Consider the following 10835-nt stretch of genomic DNA (forward strand, 5'->3'; position numbering starts at 1 on the left):
TAATTCAGCTAGTCGGACATGACTGAGGGACTAAGCACACACACACAAATCCCTCTTAATAAATAAATAGTTCTAATTAAATTTTCAAAATAAGAACATCAACAGCTTTAATTATGAATAGTACACAGTCCAGTTTATCCCATATCAGGGTGCATTTGCTAAGCTCTTTGTCATGTGATAACCATAAAAAGTACTGATTTAGACTCTATGAGATAACATCTAATTTAACATTAAGCAACAGAAATACAAGTGGTTATATAAGAAGGTTCCCCAACCACTTCTTTTATCTACAGAAAAAAAAAAAGAGGGGATGAGAGAAAGTTAGGGGAAGACTAGCGCCAAAGAAAATGAAAACCCTGAAATTTCTACACAAAGATGCAAAATAGATGTACTATGTGCTATCAATGATTATATCTTTGCAAAAAGTAAAAAAGCTATTCCAAGTAAGATTAGATTAAAAGAGAAAAGAAAAAGTGGGAAGTGATCCTCAGGCAATATTTATACACTGGTTAAATCAGAAACAATACTCTAGAAAGAAATTACTTTTAACTGTCATGGAGTGCTTTATAGTATAAATTCTTATTTTGCTCAGAATTGTATTTAGGGTGAAGGAGAATAATAGTTATATCTCAAATTCTGTAAACAGTTACAGCCCTAATACTATATCCTGAAAATTTCAGTTCTCATTTGTTATCCTATAAAAGCATATTTTGCAGTAAAAGCATCAAAATGCCACCAACTGTTAGCTTTCTAAAAATAAAGTTGTGTTTTATCCTGCAAGGATTTTATATATTAGTATTAACTAGAGACTAAAGTATCCACCTGAATTCTGTCAAGAATGTTGGTCGGCAGTGTGCCATGGGGAAAGACACTCTGAATTAAGTAGAGCTAGATTCTTACTTCAGTTAGTTTTTAGCCTCTCTGAGCTTTAGCTTCCTCCTCTGATAGTGAGGATATAATATTATCTGCCATCCTACTTCCCTGATGAATTTTGAGGATCGGAATGAGGTACTGTATGTGAAAATGCATTATCATCTATAAAACACTATATAAGTACTCATTATTACCTCAATAGATATCATGGAGAGTCTAATATAAGAATACATATTAAGTAATATGAAAGCAGAGGAAAAGAAATTACTCTTATCCTCAAAAATAGACATCCTTCAACAATAACAAACAGCTAACAGGAGGAAACTCACTGCAGATGCTGATTGCAGCCATGAAATTAAAAGACGCTTACTCCTTGGAAGGAAAGTTATGACCAACCTTGATAATATATTAAAAAGCAGAGACATTAACTTTGCCAATAAAGGTCCATCTAGTCAAGGCTATGGTTTTTCCCGTGGTCATGTATGGATGTGAGAGTTGGACTGTGAAGAAAGCTGATCGCCGAAGAATTGATGCTTTTGAACTGTGGTGTTGGAGAAGACTCTTGAGAGTCCCTTGTACCGCAAGGAGATCCAACCAGTCCATTCTAAGGGAGCTCGATCCTGGGTGTTCATTGGAAGGACTGATGCTAAAGCTGAAACACCAGTACTTTGGCCACCTCATGCGACGAGTTGACTCACTGGAAGGGACTCTGATGCTGGGAAAGGTTGGGGGCGGGAGGAGAAGGGGACGACCGAGATTGAGATGGCTGGATGGCATACCGACTCTGTGGACATGAGTTTGAGTGAGCTCCGGGAGTTGGTGATGGACAGGGAGACCTGGCATGCTGTGATTCATGGGGTCGCGGAGAGTTGGACACGACTGAGCGACTGAACTGAACTGAACTGAACAGGAGGAAGAAGGGAAGAGGAAAAGAAAGGGAGGGAGGGGGATGGACAAAGAGAAAGAGACATTGGCTAACATATTTTATTGTTTTGCTCAGTCATATTTGATAGTGTCTTTTGGTCTTCAATACAGGGGTCCTAGAAAAGTAAAGAAGGTGTGCTCTAACTTCTCAATGTTCTTCCATCTACTTTCATAGTAACCAAAGTTAGTATTTTAAAGAAAGATTAAATATACGAATTATTTTATTTAATCCTCACAAAACACTACAAGGAAGCTATTATTAATCTTTTACAAATGAAGAAATCAAAGCTCAAGTTTAAAGTTATTGGTTTGAAGACCCACACCCAGTAAATAACCGTCCCAGATCATCTGACTTCAGGTTCAGTGCTTTAGATTTCTGTTTACTGAAGCAATTTCTTCTAACTTTCTTCTAATTTCTTCATCCCTGGGTCTTCCAGAAAAATATTATTCCTAATCCTACCTGAAAACTGACAGTTGTGTAATAGTCAAAACTGAAAACAAGTCAGTTGTTCACCACTGCATGAATGGACAAGGATGAAACACCCTGAATAGCCAAAACTATCTTGAGAAAGAAAAACAAAACTGGGGGCATCATGCTTCCTGATTTCAAACTATATTGTTGTTATTGTTCTTCAGTCACTCAGTCATGTCTAACATGTTCTTTTCATGTTCAGTGATTCAGCTCTTCCCATCAGGTGGCCAAAGTATTGGAGCTTCAGCTTCAGCTTCAACATCAGTCCTTTTAATGAATATTCAGGGTTGAGTTCCTTTCAGATTGACTGGTTTAAACTATCTTACAAAGCTGTAGTAATCAAAACAGTATGATATTAGCATTAAAACAGACACAAAGGTCAGTATGATATTAGCATTAAAACAGACACAAAGAATAGAGAGCCCAGAAATAAACCAGAAATAAGCACATATATGATCAATTAATTTATGACAGAGGAGCCAAGAATATACAATAGGGAAAGGATTGTCTCTTCAATAAATGGTGCTGGGAAAACTGGACAGCCACACACAAAGAATAAAACTAGACCACTAGCTTATACCACAAAAATTAATTCAAAATGGATTAGAGGCTTGAATATAAGATCCAAAACCATAAAAATACTAGAAGAAAACAGGAGATAAGCCCCTTGACATTAGTCTAGATGATGGTTTTTATAGATTTGACATGAAAAGCAAAGGTAACAAAAGTAAAAAACTGACTCTATCAAACTAAAAAACTTCCGCACAGCAAAGGAAGCTATCAACAAAATGCAAAGGCAATCTATTGAATGGGAGAAAATATTTGCAAATCATTTATCTAAGGGGTTGCTGCTGTTGCTACTGCTAAGTCACTTCAGTCGTGTCCGACTCTATGTGACCCCATAGACGGCAGCCCACCAGGCTCCCCCGTCCCTGGGATTCTCCAGGCAGGAACACGAGTGGCCTGCCATTGCCTTCTCCGATCTAAGGGGTTAATATCCAAAATACATAAATAATTCATACAACTCAGTAGTCAAAAAAAAAAAAATGTCTAATTAAAAAAACGATAGAAGATCTGAACAGACTTTCTTTCCAAAGAAGACATATAAATGGTCAACAGACACATTAAAAGATGCCCATCACTAATCATTATGAGAATTCGAATTAAAACCACAGTGAAGTATCATCTCATACTTATTAGAATGACTTATTAAAAAGAATAACAAGTGTTGGCCAGAATATGGAGAAGAAAACCTGTGCATTTATAGTAGTATAAATTGGTGAACCACTATGGAAAACAGTATGGAGTCTCCTCAAACAGTTAAAAGTAGAACTATCATATAGTCCAGCAATTCCAGTTCTGTATATTAAGAAAGTAAAAGCATTAATTTGAAAAGATGTTTGCAACCCCATGTTCATTGCAACATTATTTACAATACTTAAGATATGGAAACAACCTAAATGTTCATCAGTGGATGGATGGGTAAAGAAAATACAGCATATATATTATTCAGCCATAGAAAAGTGAAATCTTGCCATTTTCAGCAACATGGGCCTTGAGGTTTGAAAGTCAGACAACTTGGGCCTTGAGGGAAGTGCAAGTCAGGCAGAGAAAGACAAATACCGTATAATTTCATCCATACAGAGAATAATTGGAGGATGCCAGAGGTAGTGGGTATGGGGAAGAAATGGGTGAAAGGAGTGAAAAGTTACAGATTTCCAGTTATAAAGTAAGTCATGGGGATGTAATATACAGCACTATGACTATAGTTAATAATACTACATTATATAGTTGAAAGTTGCTAACAGTAAATCTTAAAGACCTCATTATAAGAAAAAAATTCTGTGTAACTCTGTATGGTAATGGATGTTAACTAAACTTACTGTGGTAACAATTTCACAATATGTATAAATATCAAATCATTATGTTGTACACCTGGAACTAATATAATATTGTATGTCAATTATATCTCAATTAAAAAAATACATAAATGGGCGAATTGATATATAGCCATACAAGGAAAACTATTTACCAATGAAAAAGAAAAACCCATTGATTTGCACAACAGTGTTGAATTTCAGAATAATTACGCAGAGTGAAAACAAGCAGGAAAAAAGAATATATACGGTTTGATCCATTTATGTATTAATTGTAGAAAATGAAAACTAATCTTTAGTAACTGAAAGTAGATTAGTGGTTGCTTGGGGATACAAGTAGAGGGAGGACAAGATTACAAGGAGGTACAAAGAAATTCTGGGAGTAGATGGAAATGTTATTTTAACATTTCTGATGAATACATATATCAAAACTGGTCAAACAATACATTTTAAATATGAGCAAGTTAGTATTAATTTATAAATAAATCAATAAAGATAGGGGAGGCTATTAAAGAAAAATTTATAGTTTTAATTTTCTGTAGAATGATCTGTGATTCTTTCAAAGAACAGTGTATATTTTCCATAATTCAAGAGAGGTCATTTAATTAGGTAGGTTTAATAATTTGACTGTTTTGATAAGTGGTTTTTACAACACTGACATCTTTATTTTAAAATCTGACCTAAGGAGAGCGTTAGAATTCTTTCTCAGCAGGTGGCCTACCTGTCTCCAATATCTTTGTAGAATTTCTAAGGTGAATAAACTTTTCTCCTTGTATCAAGTATTAAGCTTTGGAGTTGCAAGAAATGGGGAATCACTCATAGACTTTTAAAGAAAGAAAGGCTATTGTAAAGCTACACTTAGACTAAAATTGGAGCTGGATTACAAAACTGGAAAGTCATCAGGAAGTGAAGCAACTCTAGGAATTAAATGTCCTTTCAGTCTTTCTTGTGGGAAGTCTGCTCTCTCTCTTTCTCTTCTTCTTTCTTTTTTATAGCACTTTTTTCCCTTTACATATCTATTCTATTTTCTTCCTTCTACTCATTGCTTTATTCACTTTTTATCCTTCTGTACCTAAAATATCTTCTGTCTGCCTCCTCTGGATCCACTCTTCACCTTCTCCACAGTGTTCTCTTTTCCAGTAAACCTGGCCGGTACAGATTATGTCAACAGAATGAGGTCAGTGTATTTATTCTCCTGGCTCCCTCTCTGCAAGGTCACTTGAGGCAGACTGTATCTCTCAATTGCAAATCACCGCTCCTCTCAAGATGACTCACTCTAAACAACTCTCCCCTTCCACCTGCTTCTTTCCTTTGTCCCTTCAGGTCTAGGGGTGGTAACAGCTCCCTTGCTACTAAGATTGGGTTCGTCTGCTATCATTGTGGCTTCTCCACACCCTGCCCACACATTTGTCATTGGTTCCTTTGTAGATGAACTCTCCTCAACTTATCCTTGTCCACACATGTCATCTGTTCTTTTTTTTTTAATTAGGAGCCTGAGTTACATACTTGTTTCTCTGTCATTTTCTTTTCTATCTCATAGCTTCTGCTTCAGTTCACCATGTTCTACCATGGCTCTAGTTCTACTGACATTTTCATTTTTTTTCAGTTGTTCAGTCATGTCTGACTCTTTGTGATTCCATGGACTAAAGCTCACCAGGCTGTTCTGCCCATGGATTTCTCCAGGCAAGAATACTGGAGTGGGTTGCCATTCCCTTCTCCAGAAGATTTTCCCTACTCAAGTACTGAACCCGAGTCTCCTGCATTGTGAGCAGATTCTTTACCACCTGAACCACCTGTTACTTGACATTTTCTGTGTGCAAAGTCATCAGTTGTGTCTGACTCTGCAACCCTATGGGCTATAGCCCGCCAGACTCCTCTGTCCATGGGATTCTCCAGGCAGGAATACTGAAGTGGGTTGCCATTTCCTACTCCAGGGGATCTTCCCAATCCAGGGACCGAACCCACATCTCCTTTGTCTCTTGCATTGGCAGGCACGTTCTTTACCACTAGTGCCACCTGGAAAGCCCACATTCTCTATCAGTTCAGTTCAGTCGCTCAGTCGTGTCCGACTCTTTGTGACTCCTTGGATTACAGCACACCAAGCTTCCCTGTCCATCACCATCTCCCGGAGCTTGCTCAAACTCATGTCCGTCAAGTCAATGATACCATCTAACCATCTCATCCTCTGTCGTCCCCTTCTCCTCCTCCTCCTTCTTTTCCAACATCAGGGTCTTTTCAAATGAGTCAGTTCTTCTCATCAGGTGGCCAAAGTATTGGAGCTTCAGCATCAGTCCTTCCAATGAATATTCAGGACTGATTTCCTTTAGGATTGACTAGTTTGATCTCCGTGCAGTCCAAGGGACTCTCAAGAGTCTTCTCCAACACCAGAGTTCAAAAGTATTAATTCTTCAGTGCTCGGCTTCCTTTATGGTCCAACTCTCACATGCATACATGACTACTGGAAAAACCATAGCTTTGACTATATGGACCTTTGTTGGCAAAGTAATGTCTTTGCTTTTTAATATGCTATCTAGATTTTTCATAGCTTTTCTCCCAAGGAGAAAGTGCCTTTCAATTTCATGGCTAAAGTCACCATCTGCAGTGATTTTGGAGCCCCAGAAAATAAAGTCTGTCACTGTTTCCATTGTTTTCCCATATATTTGCCATGAAGTGATGGGATCAGATGTCATGATCTTAGTTTTTTGAACATTGAGCTGTAAGCCAGCTTCTTCACTCTCCTCTTTCACTTTCATCAAGAGGCTCTTTAGTTCCTCCTTGCTTTCTGCCATAGGGTGGTGTTATCTGCATATCTGAGGTTATTGATATTTCTGCTGGCAATCTTGATTCCAGCTTGTGCTTCATCCAGTCCAGAATTTCTCATGATGTACTCTGCATATAAGTTAAATAAGCAGGGTGACAATATACAGCCTTGATGTATTCCTTTCCCAATTTGGAACCAGTCCATTGTTCCATGTCTGGTTCTAACTGTTGCTTCTTTACCTGCATACAGATTTCTCAGGAGGCAGGTAAGGTGGTCTGATATTCCCATCTCTTGAAGAATTTTCCTCAGTTTGTTGTGATCTACACAGTCAAACTCCAATACTTTGGCCACCTGATGCAAAGAGCCGACTCATTGGAAAAGACCCTGATGCTGGGAAAGATTGAGGGCAGGAGGAGAAGGGGACGAGAGAGGATGAGATGGTTGGATGGCATTACCGACTCAATGGACATGGGTTTGGGTTGACTCCGGAAGTTGGTGATGGACAGGGAGGCCTAGCGTGCTGCAGTTCATGGGATTGCAAAGAGTCGGACATGACTGGGTGACTGAACTGAACTGAACACAGTCAAAGGCTTTAGCATAGTCAGTGAAGCAGAAGTAGATGTTGTTCTGGAATTCACTTGCTTTTTCTATGATTCAACAGATGTTGGCAATTTGATCTCTGCATTTCTGCTGCTGCTGCTAAGTCACTTCAGTTGTGTCCGACTCTGTGTGATCCCATAGACAGCAGCCCACCAGGCTCCCCCGTCCCTGTGACTCTCCAGGCAAGAACATTGGAGTGGGTTGCCATTTCCTTCTCTTGCCAATTCCAAAATTTGAGTGAAAAAACCTGAGGCAATTGACTCAATTTGTTTTTTTTCATGCCAGGCTGTGTGGGAGGACCCAGGCTAATGTGAGGGCTGGCAGCTCTTGGGACAGATGCTTATCCCTGGGCTACACACCTGGGGAGGGAAAATATGAAAGAAAAAAATATCAAAGTACAGACTGCCCTGTCATCAGAAACCATAAGTGAGATGATTTCTCACTCTTAGAAAGTACTTTGAGTATGGAAAGCATAATGACTGACATGAAAAAAATTAAGGATAAATAAAATATTCTGGTTATTCTTAACCATGCTAATATTTGGTAATCTACTAATATCCATTCTTTTATTGCCTTATCACATTAAGCTTGCTTGTTCTCACCATTTATGATGACCTTGAGGAATCCAAGACTTGAGGTTGATTGAAATCACAGTCTGGACAAAGTAGCATAGGCAGCTGAAACATCAAAAATAGTACAGGCTTTAAAACCAAATGAGTTTGATCAAACTCCTAAAGCTGCTATTTATTTGCTTTATTACTCTAAACTCCCATTTCCTCATTGTAAATTAAGTATACGTATATCTACCTTATAGAGTTGTTATGCAGATTAATGAGAGCTTATCTAAAGCATAAAATGTAGTTGATACACAGTAAAATGGTAGTTCTTATAAACTGATATACTTGTTTTAATTATTCATGGCAAAAGCTTTTGGCTTAATTTAGAAAAAAAATTTAAAAGGATGGGAGAAGAAAAAGAAAGCAGTTTGTTACTCCTTTCCCTATCTTTCCCTACTTAGCTGCAGGTACTTAAGGTTTTCTAACTTTGTGAGTTTACTCACACCAAATTTCAGTCAATCCATATCATGCCTAATAGTATAAGGAAAATACTCTTTCTACCAGCAGATGAGCCTGAAACCAATCTTGCTTTGAAAACATACCCTATATACCTTCTATATGTCTTTTCCTCAATTCTCATTGTTTTGACAGTCTGTAGAATTTTTATTTTGATTGCTGATTTGCATTATTTCCTCCCTTAGGATGAGTATCCTAACTTGAACCCTGGCCTAGCTGTCTGGGGCTCAGGAAAAAAATCTGCTTAGTCTAGTGTTTGGCAATCACTTCTCCCTGGAGCTGACCCAACTTCTGTATCCCTAGCTGATGGTTAGAGACCTTCTTCAAACTAGAAAGTATCTACTAACTCTACTCGTATCCTTATTTGACCAGAGCCAGTTTGGCAAGCGTCTTACCAGTAGCTCAGTGGTAAAGAATCCACCTGCAATGCAGGAGATGCAGGAGACGTGGGTTTGACCCCTGGGTTGGAAAGATCATCTGGAGGAGGGCATGGCAACCCACTCCAGTAGTCTTGCCTGGAGAATCCCATGGACAGAGGAGCCTGGCAAGCTACATTCTATATGGTTGCAAAGAGTCGGACACAACTGAAGCGACTGAGCACACACACAGCACATACAGTTTAGCAAATGGGTTCCATACCAGGTCATGACAATTTCCTGGTAATCACTACCCAGAGTACTGTGTAGAGTAGTAGAGGGCTCTTTCCAGCAGGAAAAAGAACTGTAGCTGACAAAGAAAGTCTGCCCTGGAGGCCAGGTTGGGGACCATAGAAGAGAAAGTTTGATGGTGACACACACTGGCTAGCCTGTTTCTCTTCTCTCCTATTCTTCATCTCTGATTTCTTGTGTTACCTTCTAGGAAATTCTTTTAAATCTTTGATTATATCATATGTCAAACTTACCAGACTTATTTATTGTTCTTTGAATTTTTTTTTTTTTTTGAAGTTTTGAAAACTTTTATTTTATATACAAAGAGCTAGTATTTCCGCCTAAGGTTGATGTGCTGGATGAGCCATCTAAGGAAGTTCGGTTAGTCCAACTTAATGAAGCCGATGTCCTTCACACACTGGCGGAAACATTGGCGGCACATATTAAGGCCGTATTTCCCGGTCAGACCATGCCGGTTTGAGCAGACCCGGCAAGAGCGAGAACCCTGGCCGAATTTTCTCGGATGACTCCAGTAGAGCTGCTGGTGACCCATGTTGCTTTCTCGTCTGCAACGAGGTAAAAGGTCTTTGAATGTTTTCATGAATAAAATGTCTTCTTTTATCCAAGGGAACAGATTTTTTAAAATATTTTCTTCAGCTCCCTAAACTCTCTCTGTTTACTCCAAGATACTTTTGTCTGCATCTATCTCTGGCTTTCTGGTTAACAGAGTTTCTTCACTTTTCTGGTGATTCTTGAGTGTCCATTCATATTTAAGAATGAGGGACTGAAAGACCTGATTGTCAGTTTATTTTGCATGAGTGAGGCTTGTTGCCCACTGGGCATTCCCATAACAGGAAAGGTTGGTCAGAGGCTTCTGCCTGGGGACTCTGACTGGGTGCCAACATCCCAGGAGCTGAGTGGGAAGAGGGTAATCTCAGGATCTGAGAGACTCACTTAATCCTTTTTGTGGCTCACCCAGGCCCTCTACCTGACCTCATTATCCCTGACCTCATGGTCTTTCTCGGTCAGTTCAAGAGAATATTGCTAGAGTGGAGAAGGGATATTTGTTGACTAACCCAGGAAGACAAAGAGGATCTGTGGCTCTAACACTCGTTATACATTAGAAATATCTGGCTACTCACCTGTTTTCAGCTTACCTCTCAGCTTCTGATATACCTGATATCTCCAATCCCTAAACTTTTTCAGTTTGCTTCTTGTTGGCTTCTCTTTTGGCAAGATAGATTTCAATTTCTCTTTCTCTGTTTTACCAAATTAGTGACTGGTCTTCCATCTATGTAGCATCATCTTGGACTCCTCTATTTCCATCTTCATCCACATTGGAACTTTTAAAAAAAATTATTTATTTTTTATTGAAGGATAATTGCTTTATAGGATTTTGCTGTTTTCTGTCAAACCTCAACATGAATCAGCCGTAGGTATACATATATCCCCTCCCTTTTGAACCTCTCTCCCATCTCCCGCCCCATTCCACCCCTCTAGTTTAATTCAGAGACCCTGTTTGAGTTTCCTGAGCCATACAGCAAATTCCCGTGGCCATCTATTTTACATATGGCAATGTAAGTTTCCATGTTACTCTCTCCATACATC

General features: G+C 38.9%; 1 pseudogene; it reads right to left on the bottom strand.

Annotated features, from left to right (window-relative positions):
• Positions 1-9572: 9572 nt before the first annotated feature.
• On the bottom strand, positions 9573-9780 carry LOC148775957 (small ribosomal subunit protein uS14 pseudogene; annotated as a pseudogene).
• Between the last annotated feature and the right edge of the window lie 1055 nt (positions 9781-10835).

The sequence above is a fragment of the Moschus berezovskii genome, chromosome 12, assembly GCF_049115385.1.
Source record: "Moschus berezovskii isolate FMDL1 chromosome 12, NW_MosBer_1.0, whole genome shotgun sequence".
Lineage (NCBI taxonomy): Eukaryota > Metazoa > Chordata > Mammalia > Artiodactyla > Moschidae > Moschus > Moschus berezovskii.